We start from the raw sequence: 22,689 nt of genomic DNA on the forward strand, positions 1-22,689 counted from the left end.
AATTTGGTTATGATAGGTCTTAGTGTAAGTTTCTTCATTTTTTTTTTTTTCTACTAAGGTGTATTGAGCTTCTTGGATCTGTGGATTTGTAATTTTCATTAAATTATGAATTTTTTGGTATATTATTTCTTCAACATTTTTTTTTCTGTTTTTTCCTCCTTCTTCTTTCCCTTTGAGTTTTGATTACATGTATTTTAGTCTGCTTTTACCTCGTTGTACAGCTCACTGATTCTCTGTTCATTTATTTTCAGTATTTTTCCCCCTCTGTGTTTCATTTCAGACAGTTTCTATTGCCAGGTCTTCAAGTGCACTAATCATTCTTCTATATTGTCTAAATGCTATTAATCCTATCATGTGTATTGTTTATGTAAGATATTGAATTTTTATTTCTAGAAGATTGGTTTTGAAATATGTGTCATGTTCCTCCTCAGGATGTTCACACTTTGCTCAACCTTTAAGAACACTTAAGATATATTTTTAATAGCTGCTTTATTGTCATTGTTATTTATAAGTCTTTTATGGGTGTGTTTGTATTGATTTGTTGTTCTCCTCATTATGGCTAATGTTTTACTGCTTGTTGCATACCTGGCAATTGATTAGATACCATACATTGTAAATTTGACCTTGTTATATAATGGAGTTTTTTTATTTTCTTTTTTTTTAACTTTAAGTTCAGGGATACATGTGCAGGTTTTTTTACATAGGTCAACTTCTGTCATGGGGGTTTATTGTGCAGATTATTTCATCACCCAGGTATTAGCCTAGTACCCACTAGTTATTTTTCCTGATTCTCTCCCTCCTCCCACCTTCCACCCTCTAAAATCACCCAGTGTCTGTTGTTTTGCTGTAAGTGTCCATGAGTTCTCATTTAGCTCCCACTTATAAGTGAGAATATGTGGGTATTTGGTTTTCTGTTCCTGTGTTAGTTTGCTAAGGATAATGGCCTCCAGATCCATCTATATTTTCTTAAGTATATTAGGAGCTTTGTTATGGAATGCACCAATTAAGTTACTTGAAAGCAATTTGATCCTCGTAAGGCTTGCTTTTAAACTGTGAGGCTGTTCATTCAAGGCTAATTTGGCCACATATTGAAGTAATACTCTTCTGAGGACTCTGGAATATGTGCTTGATATTCCATATGTTAGAAGTCTTCACTCTGGCTTGTGTGGATGAATACTATTTTTGGCCTTGTATGAGCTCCAAAAACTATTCCATCTCGTCCTTCTGATGATTCTTCCCCATGCTTTGGGTAGTTTTCATACATGTAGTTGCTGATCATTAGTCAGATGAAGACTCAGAAGAAACCCTCTGCAAATCTCCAGACTTCTCTCTCTCTCTCTCTCTCTCATTCTCTCTGCAACTCTCTTTTCTCTGATTATACACTACGTTATCCCCCTTGAATTCTAAACTGAACTCAGGAAGCTTTCCAGGCTTTATTACTGCCAGGCAGTAAACTTGAACAAAAGTTGAATAGTTGGTTTCACCTCATTTGTTTTCCTTTTATCAGGGATCAATGATCTACCCTGCCTATTGTTCAATGTGTAAAAATTGTCTCATATATTTTGTCTACTTTTAAAAAAAAGTTTTCGAGGGTAGAAAGATAATTCTGTTTCCTGTTGCTCCTTCATGGATGGAAGCAAAAGTCTCTTCCAATTGAATTTTATTGAGCAGATGCAAATTCCTTGTAATAAAAACCTTGTTTTGAGCCCTGATATATAGAAGCTTGATGTTGACGATGAAGAGATCTAAGAAGTCAGGAATTTTCAAATCTGATACTTTTCCCTCAATCCCTTCCTTAGCTTTTATTGATTTGAATGGTATAAAGTTTTAAATTTTTTAAAATACTGGCCTTTAAATTAAAATACTACTGTTGAGCAAACTTCATTCTTCCTCCTATTTGCTATGTAGAGCGATGATTTTTGAAGATTCTTGGGGCACAAAGGGACCTTGTTATGACCTTTTTGGGAAATTAGAGGATTAAAAAAAGGTTTCTAATGTGAATAATAAAGATTACTTTCTTTTGCAGCAAGAATTTTCTCAGACTATAATGCCCACCTTCTCCTATTATGAATATAGTTCTCTTCAATTGGAAGGACAGTAAAATCAGTGGTGAGAGACTTTGGAAGTTTTGTCACTCATCAAATCTTTTTGAAAACCTTTCTCTCTCTAAGTCACTCTTGGCCTGGCATATTGTTCAACTCCTCATGATGGAGGATACCATGAGACCAACAAAATTGCTTAATATTTTGACAAATGTTTCATTTTTTATTTTGTTCCTCATGAATTCTAGGGATTAGGGTTATCATATCAGAAGATAAGTCTTGGTTAGCTATAATCATAACGTAAAATTATATACTCTCAAGCCAACCAATAATGACTAGCATTTTCTGCAATTTAAAATGATCCTTACCTTTTTTCTTTTCCCTGACAGTGGAAAAGCAAGTACTGTGTTTATCAAGACTTCCTAAAGAAAAGGTTTAAAAGTCAAAGATAAGGCCTTCCGTGTGGTCCTTCCATCATAGAGTGGAGAAAACAGAAGAAAAGAAATGAGAATGTTTTTCCTGAAATTGCATTTTTCGTTTCTCAACTAGAGAGAAGACATCTTTTAGACATTGCTTTCAATCTCTGTGAATTGGTTGTGTTTTACCTCTTCAAATGTGTGTGTGTGTGTGTGTGTGTTTTTAAAATTCTCCTAAAAGGTTCTGGGTGAGCGTAAGCTATCTGATAGCATTCTCATACATTCACGTCCCAGACTTTGCCTAACTTTAGAAGTAGGCTGTCTTTCAGACACCTTTCACAGCCCTTAAACAACTGATGATCTGAGAGATGATGAAAAGAAGCAACTGTGCAAACAAAGACTTTGGACTCCAGGCATTGATTGTCTGCTTTCAGCACCTCTTTTCAATCTTGCCATCTTTCAGGGTTTTGTTTGGTGTTTGATACAGCTTTTCAGAGAAACTTAATAACTTTTCAGTATCCAGTGTAAGAAAAGAAACATAGCCAGGATTGATCGTGTGTGTGCTGGCTGGATTCAAAACCTCCTGCCTTACTTAGTAGTTTAACACTTAGTAGTAGAAATACCATGGTCTCCTGTTGGAAATCAAAGTAACAACTAGAATCAATTCCACATCCTGTTAAAGAGGCACTTGGTAGGATTTTTGGTAATTCATTCTGACTATAGTCACTTTTCTCTGTGATATTTGGAAAAAGCTGAGAGAACTCAGAGAAACTAGAAATCACCGTGTGGTAAATTCAGAAGGAGCTATCATTTCAGTGCTTTAATTTCATCCCTCCCTGAGCTCCAGGTTCTTCATTTAGGCCTCGTTTAGCCACAGTGACACCTTTTCCTTCCCTACAGCCCTTTTGCATGTGACAACCTTCTTTCTAACAGCTCTGCCAACTTGTCCCCCATTTTAATCACCCGGAATACCAACTGATAAATTGAGAGAGGCTAGCTAATTTTTTCTCTTCATTTTTCTCCTTGAAAAATGAAACAACAGTTACCTAGGACAGATTTTGGTAATAGTTTTTCATAGTCCTTTATCTATTTTAGAGATTTGATGGTTTGCTGTAGGGTACCTGACTAGACAAATCCATGTAGCTATTATGTATGTTGAGTAACATTCCTTTGTTGTTAATAATTTCTTATGATATCATGGAAGAAGAAGAATAACACCAGCAGCACCAAGCTCATATACAGAGAACAGTGGTCTGCACTCTATGGTTTTTACAGAAAAGCACAAGAATATCTTAAAACAAAGAGGAACCTGCATTGAGATTTGTAAAGAGGTGTCACCCATCAGGACAGGGAAGAAGATACTGTGTGGAAAAAAGAGAAACATTTTCTTTCAATGATTGTGCTGCTGAAATTCATAGTTCATATAAAATAGGTTCTTGCTTTCAATGAGTACAGCAATGTTAAGAGTAATCACCTTCTTCAGAATGCGAATCAATAACAATACAGAGTACGAAGAAAACATTAAAACTCAAGAACATGAAGGAGATTAAAATACGGCATTAAACACAGGCTAATAATCCTGTTTGAGAAAGTAATCATTGCAGAGAATAGAAATAAACAATGTGAACTTATGCAGGGCCTCTAGTTGTCCCTGCTTAAAGAGAGCCTTACTTTCATTTTCTTTTAAAAATCTTTTTAGATGAATTATTAACTATTTGGCTTCATATGTATGAATATATGCTCATGAATTTGTAGTGGGGTCAAAAATCTGCACACATTACTGCTTAGATATACAAGAACATTTACTTTTCTTGATTTTCTAAAACAAATCAAATCTTCCTTGTAAATCCTATCTCACTAGGTAGAGGGATACATGTGTTTATGTGTGTGTAAAGGTTTGGAGGGCTTTATAGTTACTAGATAGCTGGGGCAGGGGAATCAGAAATATGCCAAGTACTGATGGTAATTCAGTCTCTTCCAGTTTAAACAGTGCCTTTTGGATTTCTGATTTTGTTGGCTATGTGGTCACTCTTTCAGATTTCCTCTACATTTTTTTTTTTTTTTTTTTTTTTTTTTACTTCTCTCCAAGTTGGTATCTGGAAATTAAGAGGAGGTTTATGTCACTCTGTGGAATTGGTGGGGAAAGACGGTCTGGTATTTATTAGATGTCCCATGGATTCCTGCTGATCTTGACTATGTAGTGGTTGTTCTGGTCTCCCACTGATATTGTCTGGTCTTTGAGACATTGTGCTGGTACATGCCAATGGGGTCCACGGTTGTGGCCATGTGCCTCCATTTACAGTGACTACTCACTATGAAATTTTTGTTACAGACTAGCCTTTGATATTTTGCCTGCCTGTTCAGCACCTCTGTATTTCCTCAGTGGGACACCTGGCTATTTCTGTATCACTTGCTTGTTACACGTAGGCTAGGAAATCCAATGGTGCTGCCTCAAATTCATGTACCCAGCATAATATACCTGCTTCTGATGTTCTACATCTTGGAACATAGTGGATATGGCTGGAGTTTACCTAGAGACTTAAAGCCTCCATCAAACTATTTATTCTCATACATTGTATGACTATAATAAGTTGTAAAGGACTTGAGAGTAGGGACTTTAATTCTTCTTTGCAATAGTGCTTTATACATACAAGGCTCCCAATAACTGTTTGCTGAACCATGGGATACATTCTGTTGAGGTTCATTCTGCCACTATAATTCTTATTTTTTGGTCCTGATTTTGCTTCCCAATGCTGTAGTTTGGTAATCTTTCAGATACCTGTAAACAGATGTGTTTTCACTTAAGCATCTTTTGGACAGGCCAGTTTTCTCTATTTCCTTCAGTTGCGCTCAAGATGATTTCCAAAAAATTCTGTTCACTTTCTTTTGAATCCTTTAAAGAGAAAAGCAGAGCAAGGCCTGTGGTCATATCAAGTTCTGTGATCTATTACCAGCAGAAGATTATAAGGAGTTTAAAATAGAAGAAGAAAAATTTCACATATACTCTACAGCATTAAAGAAAAAGGCTTGAAAAAAAAATGAGTTAACTAGTAAATAAATAAGGGCATTAAATTATTCATGACTCTAGAATGTATATTTGGTCATTCACTAAGCATTTGATGTAGCCTTTCATGAAATTTTACATGCAAATTTGAATAAAATTGGCTCGGCTAAGAACAAAATCTCAAAAAGGCCCTTGGAAGACTGTTAACAAAGGATAATGGATTAGGGCAGTATCCAGAAACCACAGCGTAGAGTCTGAGGGAGAGAAGAGGAAGCCTGTGTGCAGTTTTGTGAAAGTTTGAAAGGAGGAAGTAAAGAGCAAATAGATGCTGCTTAAAGATTCAGAGCTGTAAGTATGAGCAAAGACTGAAGCGAAACAGCAAGGATGCTAATAAAACAGAAGACAAGTACATAGCCATAAATTAAAATGCCCAAAATCACAATTCAAACCTGACTCAAGATTTTACCAAATGCTGGAATTCAGCACTTCCCACTCTGGTTTGTATAGTTTAGTGGAATATCTGTTCAGTGAGGAGTATAAGCTTGAGTGTTACAGTATGGTTCAGACTAATCAGAATCTGCAAAATGGTGAAATCTAGACACTTACATTTATTTTAACTCACATCTTATGGTATTTGATCCAGTGCCTTTAGTAATCTTAAGACTCCTAAAAGATTGAAATCAATAATAATACTTAAAAATAAAACTAGAGTTCTCTTCACTAGACCTTAATGTGTCCTTTAGAGTCTTCTTTACAGCCTTGATTTACTTTGATAATGTGGACTGAAAGCTCAGAATACATCTCAGCTAATTTTTTTTTTTTTTTGAGATAGAGTCTCACTCTGTTGCCCAGGCTGGAGTGCAGTGGTGCAATCTCAGCTCACTGCATCCTCTGCCTCCTGGGTTCAGGTGATTCTCCTGCTTCCACCTCCTGAGTAGCTGAGACTACAGGTGCACACCACCATATCCAGCTAATTTTTGTATTTTTAATAGAGACGAGGCTTCATCATTTTGGCCAGGATGGTCCCGATTTCCTGACCTCGTGATCCACCCTCCTTGGCCTCCCAAAGTGCTGGGATTACAGGCGTGAGCCACCATGTCTGGCCTCTCAGCTCTTATTTCTAATGTTTCCCAGTCCCAGCATCAAAAGGCGGTTGGTTTCTTTATGCTTGTTTGTCTCAGAATGAACTATTGATACTTGAAATTTTCACATTTCTTTCTCAGAAGTGCTGGCTTCCATTAACTCACGTTCTGGAGAACTGTTCCTTCGCAACAATAGTTGTATGATTTTAAAGCTGGTTAAAAAGTTTGAAAACAATTTCAAGCATTTAGTTGGTTGGAAGATTTTTGATACTTTTTGTCTGAGATGACCGAGTAATTTATTGTTCAAATTAGAAGACATTTGAGAGTGAAAGGGGATGCTAAATTGGAGCACTGAGATGCTTGAACAACAGATGTTAACCAGCATTATCTTGGGAAAATGAAGATGTATGGTCACCTACCTTCGGCTAACTGAATGGATCCTTTTAGATGCTTTGGGGGTTGTGTAGGTAAATAGTTTCTTTTGTATTGAGGAAAGATCACAAATTTTCCTCTGTCATTTGTGTTTGCCTTTTATACAGTAAACTATCTTCTGTTTTGAAAAATTCTTTCTCAGTTTTGAGCACTCAAGTATTCTTCAGTTGCCATAGAACTTAAATTGCATAACTGAACTGCGCATCATGGCATATTGGGGTCCAGCAGACTTCCATAGCTGGGTTGCTGAACTGAAGAAATATAGCATTACAAAGATATCTGGGAAATGGATTACTGAAGTAAAGGGATGTAGAGTGGGGTACATTTTGGCAAGTGAGATATAAGAAATAATACATAAAGTCAGGCTAAAAATGAACTCCTTGTGTGTTGCAACATAAGAGGATCTTGCCTTAGGATTGTATGTACGAGAGTAGTGTAGAAAACTGTTCAACTCAAATCATAATGCAGAACCTAAGGACAACCAACGAAAGCAATGACGATACATTTTCTTTCATTTTGGAATATATATATATACACACACACACACACATATATACACACACACACACACACACATATATACACACATATAATATATATACACATACATATATACACATATATATATATTTTAAAACTGGCATTTACATTTTCAGTCCCTCTGAGTGTGCCTTCAAAAATCCTATCCTAGTATTTGAAAGTCATAAAGACAATAGGGCAGAGAAGCAGGAATTAGATTATTTAACTCCCAGAGTCAATCCAGTCAACAAAGTGAGAGGTTGAAGACTATAAGAGTATTTGAGGTTAGGGCTTACTGTGTCTTTTGGCAAAGTTAAGAGTATGTGACTTGCACCTTTTGACAAGGAGATAAACAAGCAGGATCTTGAGGGAGACACAAGTCTACCAGATGTCTTAGAGTTCCATAGGGAACACAGTGATATTTGCTAATGTGGGAAGTGTATTGAGCATTAATTAAAGGGCCTGCTGTATGTACTTAGGCTAATGCAGATATTCTCACTCTGCGGAAGAGAACATATGCTGTGCAGGCACCGTAGGGGGAAAGCCTGGGCTGATGGTCTCTGAAGACACAAAAGGACAGTCAATCTGCTCAGGCAGCTGCTTCCACCATAGTTAGTGTAGACATGACTTGTGCTATTGGCTAGATTTGGAGAAGCCCCAGAATTGACGAGAGAATAATTGAATCTCAAGCTTGGAAGTTCCCCACTGCCTTGTGATGCTTACAATCTTTCCAGAACTTTAAACCTGTATCCCTTCTGTTTTCTGGTCTCTCTTCTTTCCTAATAGCTAAGCTTGTTGTATATCTTTAAATCTGGTTTCTGTCTTTTGTCTCTATAATTCTTCAAAAGGTCTCTTAACAAATGTATTTAATTACTTGTTTCTTTCTAAATTATTTCCTAGAAAGTAACCTCCGTGCAGATAGAGCCTGGGTTGTCTTGTTTTTCATTGTGTTCCCACATAGCACAAGGCCTGGGCCATAGTAAGCACAATATAAAGATTGATTGAATGAGTGAATAAATGAATTATCTAAAGGTCAAAGACAATAAATACTCAGTAGTTTTTAATTTTTTTCATTGAAACGTCTTCTTTCTGTTCCCTTCACGTCTTTTTCCGCTTGGCCTTTAAATATTGGCATTTATAGTGTTTGATCCTCTGCCTTTGTGTCTGACTCTATATACTTTTCTGGGGTGACCTATATTTGGATAGATCCTGTGGTAAGTGGCTTCACAATACTATGTCCAGTTAAGAGCTAAGACCTTTCTCTCCTGAACATTGGATCAGTTTATCCAACTATCTGCTGAACACTTCCATCTGAATAAGTGGTTCTCCAGCTTATATTTGGAAATGTCTATGTTGGAGAACTCTGGATTCTTCAGTCTTCTACACATTTCAGTAAACTAAATACACCTCCCTGTACCATGTATTTTTCATTCTAGTTTTCCTTAGGACTATTCTACATAATCTTAATCCTTTGTCCCTTTTCCCCAGCAGAGTTTCATACGTTCTGCTTATTAAATAACCATTTAGGATTTAGATTCATGAAAAATGTAAAAGAGAGAGTTGGAGAGTCTTAGAACACATGCGTTTTCCCATGACACATGGGAATTATGGGAGCTACAATTCAAGATGAGGTTTGGGTGGGGACACAACTAAACCCTATCAATGATCTTGGCATGTTTGTTAGCAATGTTTTTCTTTGATGAAGCTTCCTTTCCTCTCTGACTCTACCAATCCTGCTTGTTCCTTCTCTCTCTGAATCTTCGGTTTGTTCTGGCTCTCCCCCTTGAGATCTGGCATGACTAATAGAACAACCCTGTTTCAGAGCCAGCAAATTTTCCATTTCAAGGGCTCTTGGTTCATCCCTGAAGTGGTAAATGGGAAGCCTCCAGCAAGAATATGAGCTCCTTGGGATGGAAAGTAAATGAGTCTGTTCTGATATAGCCAGGTTGTGCTTTTCTATTATCCTGGACTGGAGGAAGCCTCGGGGGAGGATTGGGAGATAGAAGGCCGAGAGATGACATTCAAGGTCACAAATATGAAAGAGAAGAAAACATTGTTGAATTTTTGGAAAGACACATCACTGGCCTAGTTTTTTGCTTATGGGATGGGCCACTCTCACTCTCATCTCAGGAGACATAAATTTTTGTGAAAACAGGGAATCAGGAGAAGAGAACTTTGAGCAGCTGAAGAGAACTACTGAGCTTGAGGTTGAAAGGTCAAGGGAAGGGATTCAGATGCTTCCGTATTGCTGCTCCTTTGAAACTTTATCTTAAAATGGAATAGGACTGTTTAGGAAGCAGGGAGTTAGAAACAATAGGTCGTTACTATTATTGTTAAGTGCTTTCTCTGTGACAGGCACAGCACTAAGATTATCATATCCATATCTCATTGATTCTTACAGCTCCTTTGCAGAGTGTGTAAGTTCTCCTATTTTGAAGTTGAGGAAACTGAAGCTAGGAGTTGTTAAATGCTTTGCTTAAAGAGCAGCAAGAAAGCGGCAGAGCCACAGAGAGCTTCTACTGCATTGTACTTTCCTGATGTTTTCCCTAGAGTATGCACTGACTTGGGCCCTCAAATGCTTCCCGAGACCTGCAAGGATCATTTAGATATTCTTTTGCCTTTCCTTGGCGTTTTGCTGGAAAGCTGGGACTCCCAGAGGCACTGAAGGCTGATGTGTGCCCACCCACATTCACACACGAGGATGTTACCTTGCTCTCCCTGGCCGATTAGTAGTGAGGATACATTATCAGAGCTAATAGGACTCAAATGAAGAAAACTGGTCAAGTGAAACCCCGTAAATTGGCTTGTGTGCTTCCTCTGTCTCTTTTAATACCGAGTGCTGGGGATTTTCATCCTTGTCCAGCCAGGCTACAAGGGAAAGGATTAGCGTAAATAACTCCCATGGCAGTGATAAGGGTGCAGCCAGCTGCTTCGATGGCCCGTTTATTAGCATGACAAGAATTCAGATCTACAACAGAGGGACCTTTTCTTTTCTCTGAAAACATGGCTTTGCTTCAGAAAAATGACTGAAAATACATAACCCTCTCTCTCCCTGTCTTCCTCTCTCCATTTTTTCTTTTCTTACCATTTCTGACATTGGTCTGTTCTGGCCGCTATAACGAAATACCATAGACCAGGTGGCTTATAAACATCAGAAACTTATTTCTTACAGTTCTCAAGGCTGGGAAATCCAAGATCTAGGCCAATTCAGTGTCTGGTTAGGGCTCGCTTCTTAGAGCCATAGCTGGCTCCTTCACGTGGTGTCCTCACAGGGCGGGAGAATGAAGTGTCCCTCTTGGGCCTCTTTTAAAAGGGCACTAATCCCATTCATGAGGGCTCTTTCCCCACGGCCTAATCACCTCCCAAAGACCTTATTTCCTAATACCATCATATTGATGATTAGATTTCAAAATATTAATTTTGGGGGGGACACAGATATTCACACCATAGTAGTTCCCTTCTGTCAGGGTGAATTTTCCTCCCTCTTCCTATTCTCAGGCTGACAGGCTTTTTGCTATGTAATGAATGAAGTGTGAAGCACAAGGACGAAATATCCCTGGAATGCTTGGTTGCTCAAGCAGCAGCCATAGCAGCAGCAGCATGGAGTAGTGGGCACTAGGCAGCCCGGGTTGTCAACCCGCCTTCTCTATTTATTACCTGGGTGGTCTTCAGTCTATTACTGAACCCTTTTGTGCCTGACGTCTTCCCAGCCCCCACCCCAAAGTGGGATAATAAAAACACCTTGTAATAATAATAAAAAAACTTGGCCAGGCGCAGTGACTCATGCCTGTAATCCCATCACTTAGGGAGGCTGAGGCGGGTGGATCATGAGGTCAGGAGATCGAGACCACCCTGGCTAACACGGTGAAACCCTGTCTCTACTAAAAATACAGAAAGTTAGCCTGGCGTGGTGGTGGGCGCCTGCAGTCCCGGCTACTTGGGAGGCTGAGGCAGGAGAATGGCGTGAATCCAGGAGGTGGAGCTTGCAGTGAGCCAAGGTTGCGCCACTGCACAGCCTGGGCGACAGAGTGAGACTCCGTCTCAAAAAAAAAAAAAAAAAAATGTAGGCTTTTGGTGGAAATTAAACATAAAAGGTTGAGAAGAAAGCCTGCTAGAGACTAGGCGGTTAATTCATGTTAATCATTATTAGTAGAGAGAGGGCATAAACTCAGAAGGGAGAAAACGGTATGAGTGACGCCTCTGTAATCGTTCATCTATTTTATTTCTGTTCCCTGTCAGATGCGTCACTGGTTTCACTCTGACTGCAAGAGCCAATTTTGCTTGAGCTGTCCCAGCTGCAGGGTTACTGAGTGAGCTCTATGTGGGACAGGTACCACAGAAGAGTCCCCAGGTTGTTTGTGTGTGATAGAGACGTGGCTCACTTGGATAAGAAGCTCTCCTCTGTGCGGCTAAAAGTAGAGCTCAAGGGCAGCTATATTCCCTGTGTTCCTGAGGCTTCTAAAAGAATATATTTTCATGGTAGTTACTGAGAGGTCAAGGTTCTTGGACATCTGAGTCCTGTCCTGCCTTAGTCATGCCCTGGGGAGGTGCTCAGCAAAGATCAAAGCCCGACAAATGCACATTTTTTCTGGCAACGTTTGATGCTTTTGTTCCATCTTCCATGTGGTCTCCTGATGTTGGATCATAAGGAATTTTCTTCATTTTGGCTAGAGATAGGCTTTTCCTGGGTCCTCACTCATTACCCCTTCCATGAAGGAGGCAGCCCTTCCTGGAGAAAGCTACTTAAAGGAAGGTCATGTCAATGAGGGAAGAATTTTGTCTCTCTGCCTAGAGCAGAATTAGTGTGGGCTATCCATTCAAGGTGTTTAGGGTTGGTGGCAAGCTAGGGAAGAGTAGGAGGATGGCTTTGACCTAAATAACTTTTTAAATGTTGTTAATGATAAATAATATCACACACACACACACACACACACACACACACACACACACACACACACACTCTTAAGGGAGAGAGCCTGGCGCCTGGTCAGGGGTCTATTGAATATCCTTAGCCTTTACAGATCCCATCATTAACCCTCCTTGGGGATAAGGGTTAAGTGGGAGGCCAAGGGCAGAAAGGAGGAGTGAGCGGGGTTTGCAGGAAGAGAAACAAATTACCTGTAGAGCAAGAAAGGGGAGTAGAAGGTAGATGCTAGGATAGAGCTATATTTCTCAAACTGATGGATGAAGATGTATTCTCGGGGGCCCATGGCTTCTTTTCAAGAATTGTTTAATTTTGTATCTTTTAATTTGGTAATCCAAAAAGAGCACATAGGCATATTCAAGACCACTTATATAACCCTTCCAGAATACCCATTTGCATTTTTGTGCTGACATTAAAGACCACTTTTTAAGATTATCAGATTATCTTGATAAAGAACAGAGGTAAACATCATACATGTGACTACTTTATAACGACAGTCCATGCAGGCATTTGAATAAAAAAGTGGCATAAGGAATAAACAATTACATGATTTATAAAGTTTAAGAAAAGCTGCTAGAGTCAAAATAATTAACTCTGGAACAATCTAAGCTGCTTTTGTGAGCACTGGTTTCGTTTATTAAAAAGCACATTATCCATCACATTAAATTGATGTTGATGATTTGAATTTGTTGGTTTGTAGTTTAAATTTAATGCGTAGCTATATCTTGGTTGCTCAAGCAACAGCCATAGCAGCAGCAGCATGGAGTAGCGGGCACCAGGCACCCTGGGTTGTCAACCCACCTTCTCTATTTATTACCTGGGTGGTCTCTATTTATTACCTGGATGTGTCTTGATTTTAAAGATTTATAAGAGATACAAACATAACATATTTCACCTAGCATATGTTGTTTGCATTCAAATAACATTGTTTTATTTAGCTATTTAGATAGTTCTTATACTGAGCCCAACACTGCTCCAATGGTTTTAGATACGTTAACTCATTTAGTCCTCAGAAATTACCCCAGGAAGTTGGGATCATTATTGGCCTCCGATAAAGAAATGAAGATGTAGAGGGATTAATTTGCCCAAGGACCAGTAGAAAATAGAGATGAGATTTGGACCCAGGTTTTCAGGGTCTAGAGCCTATGCCTTTAATCACTTTATATATGGTCTTTTCATTATCTAAGTTTTATTCTTTATATTAAATGTGATCTCTTCTCTACTCAAGTTTCAAAAGCACTAGGAAGGTGTTGCTAAGATTGTCCAAAGCATTTATTATTGTTCCTTCAATTTCTCATCTTGTGCATCTTCTCTTATTTTCTATTTACTTCCTTTGAACCTTACCTGTTACCTTAGCTATGACTCTATGTTCCTCCTTTTCTATCACATTAGGCCTCATGCCTTGCAAATCCTAGTAGTAACTTCAAGGCTGGATAGAATTCTGGGCTAGTATCTTTCCAACACCCCTTCTACCTGCCCTTATTGTGTAGCATCAATATAATTTGGAAAGGACAGACACCACCTTTCTGTTCCAGAAATAAGACCTGATAGTTTTAATCTGATCAAGATATTCCCATCTCCCTTCATGTGGTGCCTGGTTCAGCTAGTTCAGTCTATGCCAGTAGGCACATAGCGTTCCTTTGCCTAAAGCAGTTGATTTAGGAATAGATTTGTAACACAGAATGAGCCAATAAGAGGTGAGAGCAGATCTGAAGGATCTGCCAGAGGCCAGGGTTTTCTCTTTCTGGTTATTGTGGTGTGAGAATGTGAAACCTTTGACGGTCACAGCCACTTTTCCACCACAAGGAAAGCCAACCTTGAACTGAGACTGAGTGCAAAAGGCAGAGTAAAGAGACTGAAGAACAAGGCCACTGCCAACATTGATAAACCATGGAGTCAGCAATTTTGAAGGCTGCCCTTTCTTGAAACTCTACATTACATGAGCCAGAAATTTTGTGTTAGTTTAGCCAGTTGGCTCAAAATCAAGTTCTGAGATATGTTTCATAGTTGGACAAATTTTCAATGGATTTTGATTGTTTCATCCACTTCTAGTTCTGGAGGCTTTCCACTTATCTGTATTTGACAGTAGGTTGTAGTGTGATTGTAGTATTCTTTCTCCATTATCTGTGTATGACTAAAGCCCATATTAAAATGAATTAATTTATAACGTATATGAGTTTTCTGTCACTGCATAACAAATTACCACAAAATTAGTGGCTTAAAACAGTACAACTTCATGATCTTACTATAGTCAGAAGTTTGCTATAGATATTACTGGGCTAAAATCAAGGTGTTGGCAGGGCTGCCTCAGTTTCTGTAGGCCCTAGGGAAAAAGTCTGTTTCCTCATCTTTCCCAACTTCTATAGACTGCTCACATTCCTTTGCTGTTTGCTTTCTTCCTCTGTCTTCAAAGTCAGCAACGGTGAATTGAGTCCTCACATTGCATTTATCTGACCCATCTTCACTGTTCTATCTTTCTCTGATTATAGCCAGAGAAAGGGTTTTCTACCTTATATGGTTCAGCTCTGTGTCCCCTCCCAAATCTCATCTTGAATTGCAATCTCCATGTGTTGAGGGAGGGACTTGGTGCGAAGTGATTGGATCATGAAGCTGGCTTCCCTCATGCTGTTCTCATGATAGTGAGTGAGTTCTCATGAGATCTGATGGTTTAAAAGTGTGACAGTTCCCCCTTTTCTTTCTCTCTCCTGCTGCCTTGTGAAGAAGGTGCTTGCTTCTCCTTTGCCTTCTGCTATGATTGTAAGTTTCCTGATACCTCCTCTGCCGTGTGGAACTGTGAGTCAATTAAATCTTTTTTCTTTATAAATCACACAGTCTCAGTTCTTTACAGCAGTATGAAAATGGACTAATACACTACTTTTAAGAATTCATGTAAATAGATTGGATCCACTCACATAATATAGAATAATCATATCTCAAAATCACTTTTGCCGTGTAAGGTAACATTTTCACAGGTTCTGAGAATTATGACATGGACATCTTTGGGGGCCATTATTCTGCCTACTACATTGTGTGACAGAAGTAACCCCTAACAAGTTTGGCTCTATAGCAGCAGACTAAAACATATGATGGATTCTATACTTAAATAATAATCGGCTTGTCCTAGTAAATTATTACTACCAGCTAGCATTAACTGACTAGTTACTCTATGCCAGGCATAGTTCTAAATGCTTTGTATTCATTAATGTCATTTAATCTTCAGAACACCTCCATGATTTAGATGTACTATTATTGCTCTAGTAACTGGAGGCTAAGACCCAGACAGGTGAGGTGACTTGCTCACTAGTGAGTGGTGAATCTGGATTTTCAACTTAGGCAGCTTGGTTCCATGCCTTCAACCACTGTGCCATAGTCTCTTTCAAAATAGCTTCAGTGGAAGTTGTATAAACATAGTAACTTATCAGTATAATTATTTCCTATGTTAGAGCTCCTACTGTGTAGTTAGAGGCAGCTTCTTCCTTTAAACCAAGAACAATGAGCACTTCTCTTATAAGGCCTATATAAGGAGTCATATTGTTTTGGAGGACAGAACCCCTTTCCCTACAGCCACAAGAGTGGGCTCACAATGAATTCTGCAATGCTGGCTATCACTGTTCTCCTCTGTTAGCCCTGCCATATTTTGTCCCAGAAAAATTTCCCTAATTTCTGTGGAACTCAGGTGTATGATCCACGTGGCAATAAACTTTGGGCCAAAAGTTTCAGAGTTGGATATGTGTATCTCTAAACATCTGCTTATTTTGGTCAATTGGAGTGATGGGTAAGTCAATTCAAGAAAAAATTCAGGATAACCTATGATGAACTGAATTGTGTCCCCAACAAATTTGTATGTTGAAGCCCTGACCTCCGACGTGACTGTTTTTGGAGATAGGGCTTTTAGGAGATAATTAAAGTGAAATAAGGCATAAGGGTGGAGTCTTAATCTGATAAGACTGGTGGTTTTATAAGAAGAGTGTGTGTGTGTGTGTGTGTATGTGAGAGAGAGAGAGAGAGAGAGCGCTCCATGTGTGCACGCCAAGGAAAGGCCATGTGAAGACATAGAGGAAATATGGCCGCCCGCAAACCAGGAAGAAAGCCCTCACCAGAAACCCAATCAGCTGGCACCCTGATCTTCAATTTCCCAGCCTCAGAACTGTGAAATCTATATTTCTGCTGTTTAAGCCACTCAGCTTATGATGTTTTGTGATGGCATCCTGAGCTGACCAAGACAGAGCCAATCATTTGGCATTACACCAGTATCCTGTAGTGGCTACGGAAATGGAAAATGGTGAATGTTCACTTTGGCATTTTCGTTAGTTTCATATTCTTTTTGTATTCTGATGGCATGGAAATGGTTTGGAAGCTGAAGCCTCTAGACTAGCTTCTGAGGGTGAATAAATTATTTCAAACAAACTGTCAAAATACCTGCTGCTTGCTCTGCTCCTGACACATTGTTTCCCTTGCTCTTATTAGAACCCATCAGGAATGCCCTTGCTTGAGGTTTTTGCACTGGTTTTTCTCTTTGCCTAAAATACCTTTCTCCCATTTCACATGCATGGGGTTCACAATGGAGTTCACATGACTCCCTCCTTTATCTCCTTCAGGTTCTTACAAGGATCATTTTAAAATCACCTACTCAATTTAAAATTACAAATCTCCCCCCATCTACTCTTTCTTCTCTTTCCCATGACTTACTAATTTTAATAGCTGTTATCTCTACCTAACATGCTGCATATTTTTCTTTCTTGTGTTGTTTATTATCTATTTTCCCTCAGTAGAATGTATGTTCCATGGGGGTGGGAGTTTTGTTTATTTTGTCTGCTGTTCTAGTCCTTGAACCTAGAACAGGATGTAGTACATGGTGATGCATTCAATATTTCTTGAATGAAGTAATGTGTTGAGTTACAGGCTCATTTTTTTCCTCATGTGGATTGTCTCATTAAATCCTCTTAACATATTTTTGTAGTAGATTTATTTTTATTATTATGCTAATTTTATGCATTAGAAAACCAAGGCCTAGAGAAATTAAGTAGCTGATCCAAGCTCCTACTACTCAAAAAGGCAGGTCCGATTTTTCAGACCTAGGTGATCTGTTTCCAGAACCCCCATTTTTATTCAGTGTACTCCTTCCCAATCTTTCTTTTTTGGATTATTTGCTGATAAATAACTGGTTACATTGGCTGCATAAGTGAAATTCATCTATAAGGGTGTATTAGTCCGTTTTCACACTGCTGATAAAGACATATGCGAGACCTGGCAATTTACAAAAGAAAGAGGTTTTACCCACTTATAGTTCCACGTGGCTAGGGAGTCCTCACAATCATGGCGGAAGGTGAAAGGCATGTCTCACATGGTGACAGATAAGAGAATTTGTGTAAGGAAATTCCCCTTTAAAAAACCATCAGATCTTGTGAGACTTATTCACTATCATGAGAAGATCATGGAAAAGACCCACCCCCATGATTCAATTACCTCCCACAACATCCCTTCCATAACATGTGGGAATTGTGGGAACTACAATTCAAAATGAAATTTGAGTGGAGATACAGCCAAACTATATCAAGGGGCTTACCTAAATAGGAGTTTCTTTTCCTCATTTGCCAAGAAAGTCTGGAAGGAGGGCTTTCAGGAACAGCATAGCTGGTCAGGGATGGCATCAAGAATTCAGATTCCTTTTGGTTTAGAGCTCTGCCACCCTGAGCACATTGAATGTACTACGTGTGGGCATTTAATCTACATTATCAGGCAGAAAGAGAGAAACAGCAAAGGACAAAGGGCACTGAGAGACACCTTTCCTTTTTAAATTTTTTTAATAAGGCAATAACATCTCATGAGGTTGAAGAATGGACATCTATATATATTTTATTGTCTAAAATGACTGTGTATCTACAATTGATCTACTTGAAACAAAATGAATAGTAATGTTAGTAAGGTAGAAAAGGAGAACAGACATCAGATCATTTATAGTAGTGTCCACCATGCTCTTGTTTTTGTCTTTGAGACCTTTGTGTTGGGATGCTCTGTCCTGCAGTAATCAGAATACTCAACTCAAATTGGCCTAAACAATTAGGAAACTCAGTAATCTCATACCAGGATGTCCAGAAGTAGGACAGATGACAGAGTTGGTTGATACTGTGATTCAAGAATGTCCTCAAGGATTAGGCTCTTGTCATCTCTTTTACCATCCTTAGCACTGTCTTCATTCTCACGCTGGAAGCAAGGTTGTTGCAGCAGTTCCAGGTGTAGAGTTAGGACAACATCTGTAGTAAAAAAGGGATTGACTCTTCGAAATTGGCTGGGAACGGTGGCTTTGGCCTGTAATTCCAGCACTTTGGGAATTTGGGAGGCCAAGGTGAGAGGATTGCTTGAGGTCTGATCAACATAGTGAGACCATGCCTCTAAAAAAAAAAAGGCCAGGTGTGGTGGCACACGTTTGTAGTCCCAGCTACTTGAGAGGCTGAAGTGTGGGAATCACTTGAGCCCAGAAGTTAGAGGCTGCGGTGAATCATGATTCCACCACTGCACTGCAGCCTGTGTGACAGAGCAGTACCCTGTACCCACCCCCCACCCCCTCCCCCACAAAAAAAAAAAGAAAAAGAAAAAAGAATAACATTTCCTCTTCTGGGGATGCTTTAGAAGGTCAGTAGTGGACTTCTCATATCTTGGCCAGAATTATGTCACATCCTCATTCTTACACTGATTGTAGTTAAGCAGGTTTGACTTTGACCAAAGGAGTTTCACCATTTACAACTAAAGATGGAGTCAGCTGCCCTTGAAGCTTATGATCACACGCTGCTTGGAAGAGAACAGAATACAATTTCTTATTCTGTTAGAAGGAAAGAGGAGAATAGAAGTTGAACAAACAATCATTAGTCTCTGCCAAAATAATAACAATTTTTAAAAAATGACTACAATTTGGTTCATTTCTTTTCAGCTTAGTTTTGAGTAATGACTTCCTTGAAGATGAATTTATGACAGATAAATTTCTAAAAATGTTAAAACTGTGAGATCAGTAGGAATCTGTGACTTGAATTAATTTTAATTGATGTATTTGAGCACATTTCTGCAGCAATTCTATATTTTCCTAGCATATTCCGTTGGGGTTGGGGAATAACTGTGGAGGAGTGAAAGAAATTTGGGGACCCTTCCCAACAGAAGTCAGCCAATTTCTTCATGTCCTCCTGTCCTTGAATTCAGGATTGTTTCTGTATTAGTCCTCCTGTAATGCTCTCTTTATGTGAATGATATAAAACAATTCATCATTGCAGTCATCAGATTCTCCAAGACAACTCCATATAACCTGAAGTATTTTTGCAGGAAAATTGATTTCCCAATTTAAACGTCATGGTTGACTGGTTGTGCTGTTTATAAACAAATAGCATGAATAATTTAGCTGAAGATTTATTGTGAATTGCAGATATCATTCCTTTTTCTTTTTTTTTAAGTTGTCTAAATATGCTGTTATCAAGGAAATAGGATCTTCAGAATCAGAGAAGGCACTGTTGGAGTTTTGTGCAGACTTTGTGAAGGAGTTTGCTACATTTGGTAGAAATTTATATTTTGCCTAGATCAGTTTAATGAAATGAATGAAATGAAACTATCATTAACAAGTATGTTCTGTAAGCTGGATATTGTCCTAGACTCTTTGACATACAATATATTATAATCCATGATGTCTCATTTTTTTTTTATAGAGGAAGAAACTGTGGTTCAGAGAAGTTTTGACCTGGAATAAAGGTAACAAAACTGAGATTCAATAGCTTTTGACATACCTATTTTAATTGCCATACTATGTCCACGCTCACTGCTGCTGTTGCTGTTGCTTTTATAGTTTTCTCTTTATAGTGGGTCTTTTTTATTCTGCTGACTATGATTGCATAAGGTTGGTCTTCCTCCTCTGCTGGCCATTTTAAACGAATCATCAAATACTCATGAGGTGCCTGAGTGCAAGCTCGGGTCATAGAAGCTAGCATGTGGGTAATGGTGCCATTCAGCAAACATTTCCATATCTTCTCCTTCTGGATGCAGTGAGGGTTGCGCTTCCCGACCCCTCTGTGGTTGAGTGAGGTCATATGATTAGTCCTGGTCATTGAGTGGGAAGCTCTAGTGTCATACGTCATTTCCAGGCCTGTCACTTAGTTGTTGATTGGAGGCCTGCCAGAGAGCTCTTTCCCTTTGCTATGATGGGTGGCAACATTTGAGTTGGCATTTGTTCTGTCAGCCTGTGTGGCTGAGTGACAATGGTGAGCACAGCTCTCCTGCTGACCTGATACAGGCATGTAGTATGAGAAAGAAATAAGTCATATTTGTATCCAGCTGCTGCAGTTTTGGGATTGACTTCTATGGTATCCAGATACACCTAGTCTTGACTGATATGGATATTGAGTGATTATCATATATCAAGTTCAGTAAGTAAATGAATTATGTGCATTAACTTCACAACAACCACCTGAAGTGGCATAATGATCCCCATTTTATATTCCAGGAAATGGGGACTTATAGGACTTAAATAACTTGCATGAGGTAATCCAGATCATCCAAACCTGGCTCTGAGACCAGCTCCTTACCTTGGCCTCACTATGCTATACCAGGCTCAGATGCTTTTTAAAAAAAATTAGTTCAGACTACTTTAATTCACTAAAGGCATTTCACCTTTTCTCTCCTCTAACCTTTATCTGAATCTGTATTAGTAGGTTCTGACTAAGACTTGCATTAATACCGGGAAGTAGGGCTAGGCATGGTGGCTCACACCTGTAATCCCAGCACTTTGGAGTCTGAGGAGAGAGGATCCTGTGAACCCAAGAGGTCAAGGCTTCAGGGAACTATGATTATGCCATGCACTCCAGCCTGGGTGACAGAGACTCTGTCACTAAAAAAAGAAAACACTGGGAAACAGGAACATAGTGCTAATTGCAGGATTACCATTGTTTCCTAAATTAAAGTTTGCATCAGTTCTAGGTCAACAACATGGATGAACCTGGACATCATACTAAGTAAAATAAGGCAGGCACAGAGTGCATAATCTCACTCATATGTGGAATTCTAAAAAATTAACTCATAGAAGTAGAATGATGGGTACCTGAGGTTAGGGGTGTGGGGAGAGGGGGAAAGGGGAGATGTTGGCCAAAGGATCCAAAGTTTCATGAGGACAAATAGGTTTTAGTGATCTATTACATAACATGTTGACCACAGTTAATAATAATATATATTTCAAAATTGCTAAAAGACTAGATTTTAAATGCTGTCACCACAAAAACATAAGTAGGTGAGATGATGAATGTGTTAATTAGCATGATTTAATCATTCCACAATGTATACATATATCAAAACATTTCATCGTATTCCATAAATACAATCAATTATTATTAATTAAAATTTTAAGAAATGAAATTAGAAACAAATGGTATGATCTGTGAACTGGGTATTTTCCTAGATTCTTTTGCCAAGTTATCTTAAACATGTAATTATATATATAGACACTGAGTTTCAGAGAGGTTTAAGTAATTTGATCTAGGATAAAGGTAATAAAGTGAGATTCAAACACAGCACTGATGTGAAAATCTATGTTTTCATACCACCAAGCAGCAGGTTTTAAATGCACAGAGAAAACTGATTATTTCCATCTCACTGGGGGTCAGAGGATTATGTCTTTCATAGAACCCCAGGCCTACAAGATTCTCTGTGAACCAAAGTGTTCCATGGTCAAATCAATTCAGGACCTAAAGCATACTTCAGTCACCACATTTGGATATTCATGATGCATATTAGCATAATTCAGTCTCTACAAAGTTCTTCAGTTAAGAAATCTATCTAATTTGGTGTAACCCAAAGTTCCTCAAATGTATCTGACTACTGAATACCACCACCAAACTCTGCCATTGATTTTAAGCATCCTAAAATTAAGCATCTTTGAGAGATTATATGGTAAATTAAAAGTAGAACTTGATACTATGTTGGAATCAAATATAACCATTACATACTGAGTAAACAAAAATAATCTGTATTTCCTTCTTGCTGATTTAACACAGCAAAATTTTTGACTTAAGCCAAATTGCTTCTGGTGCAGATCCATTTCCTATGGGTAGTCAGAAAGACAATGCCATTTTGCTTTGATATCTTTTGGTTTATTCCTAACAAGGCACATCTCCTGTTTTTACTTCTCTCTTTTCTATTATATTAACAGAATCCTTCTTTTCTATGATTTTTGGTTCATGGATGGTTTACATGACCAACCTGGATCAAGAAGAATCTTCCCTGGGCTCTTCCACCAGTGCTG

This window comes from Macaca fascicularis, chromosome 14 (genome assembly GCF_037993035.2).
Source record: "Macaca fascicularis isolate 582-1 chromosome 14, T2T-MFA8v1.1".
NCBI lineage: Eukaryota > Metazoa > Chordata > Mammalia > Primates > Cercopithecidae > Macaca > Macaca fascicularis.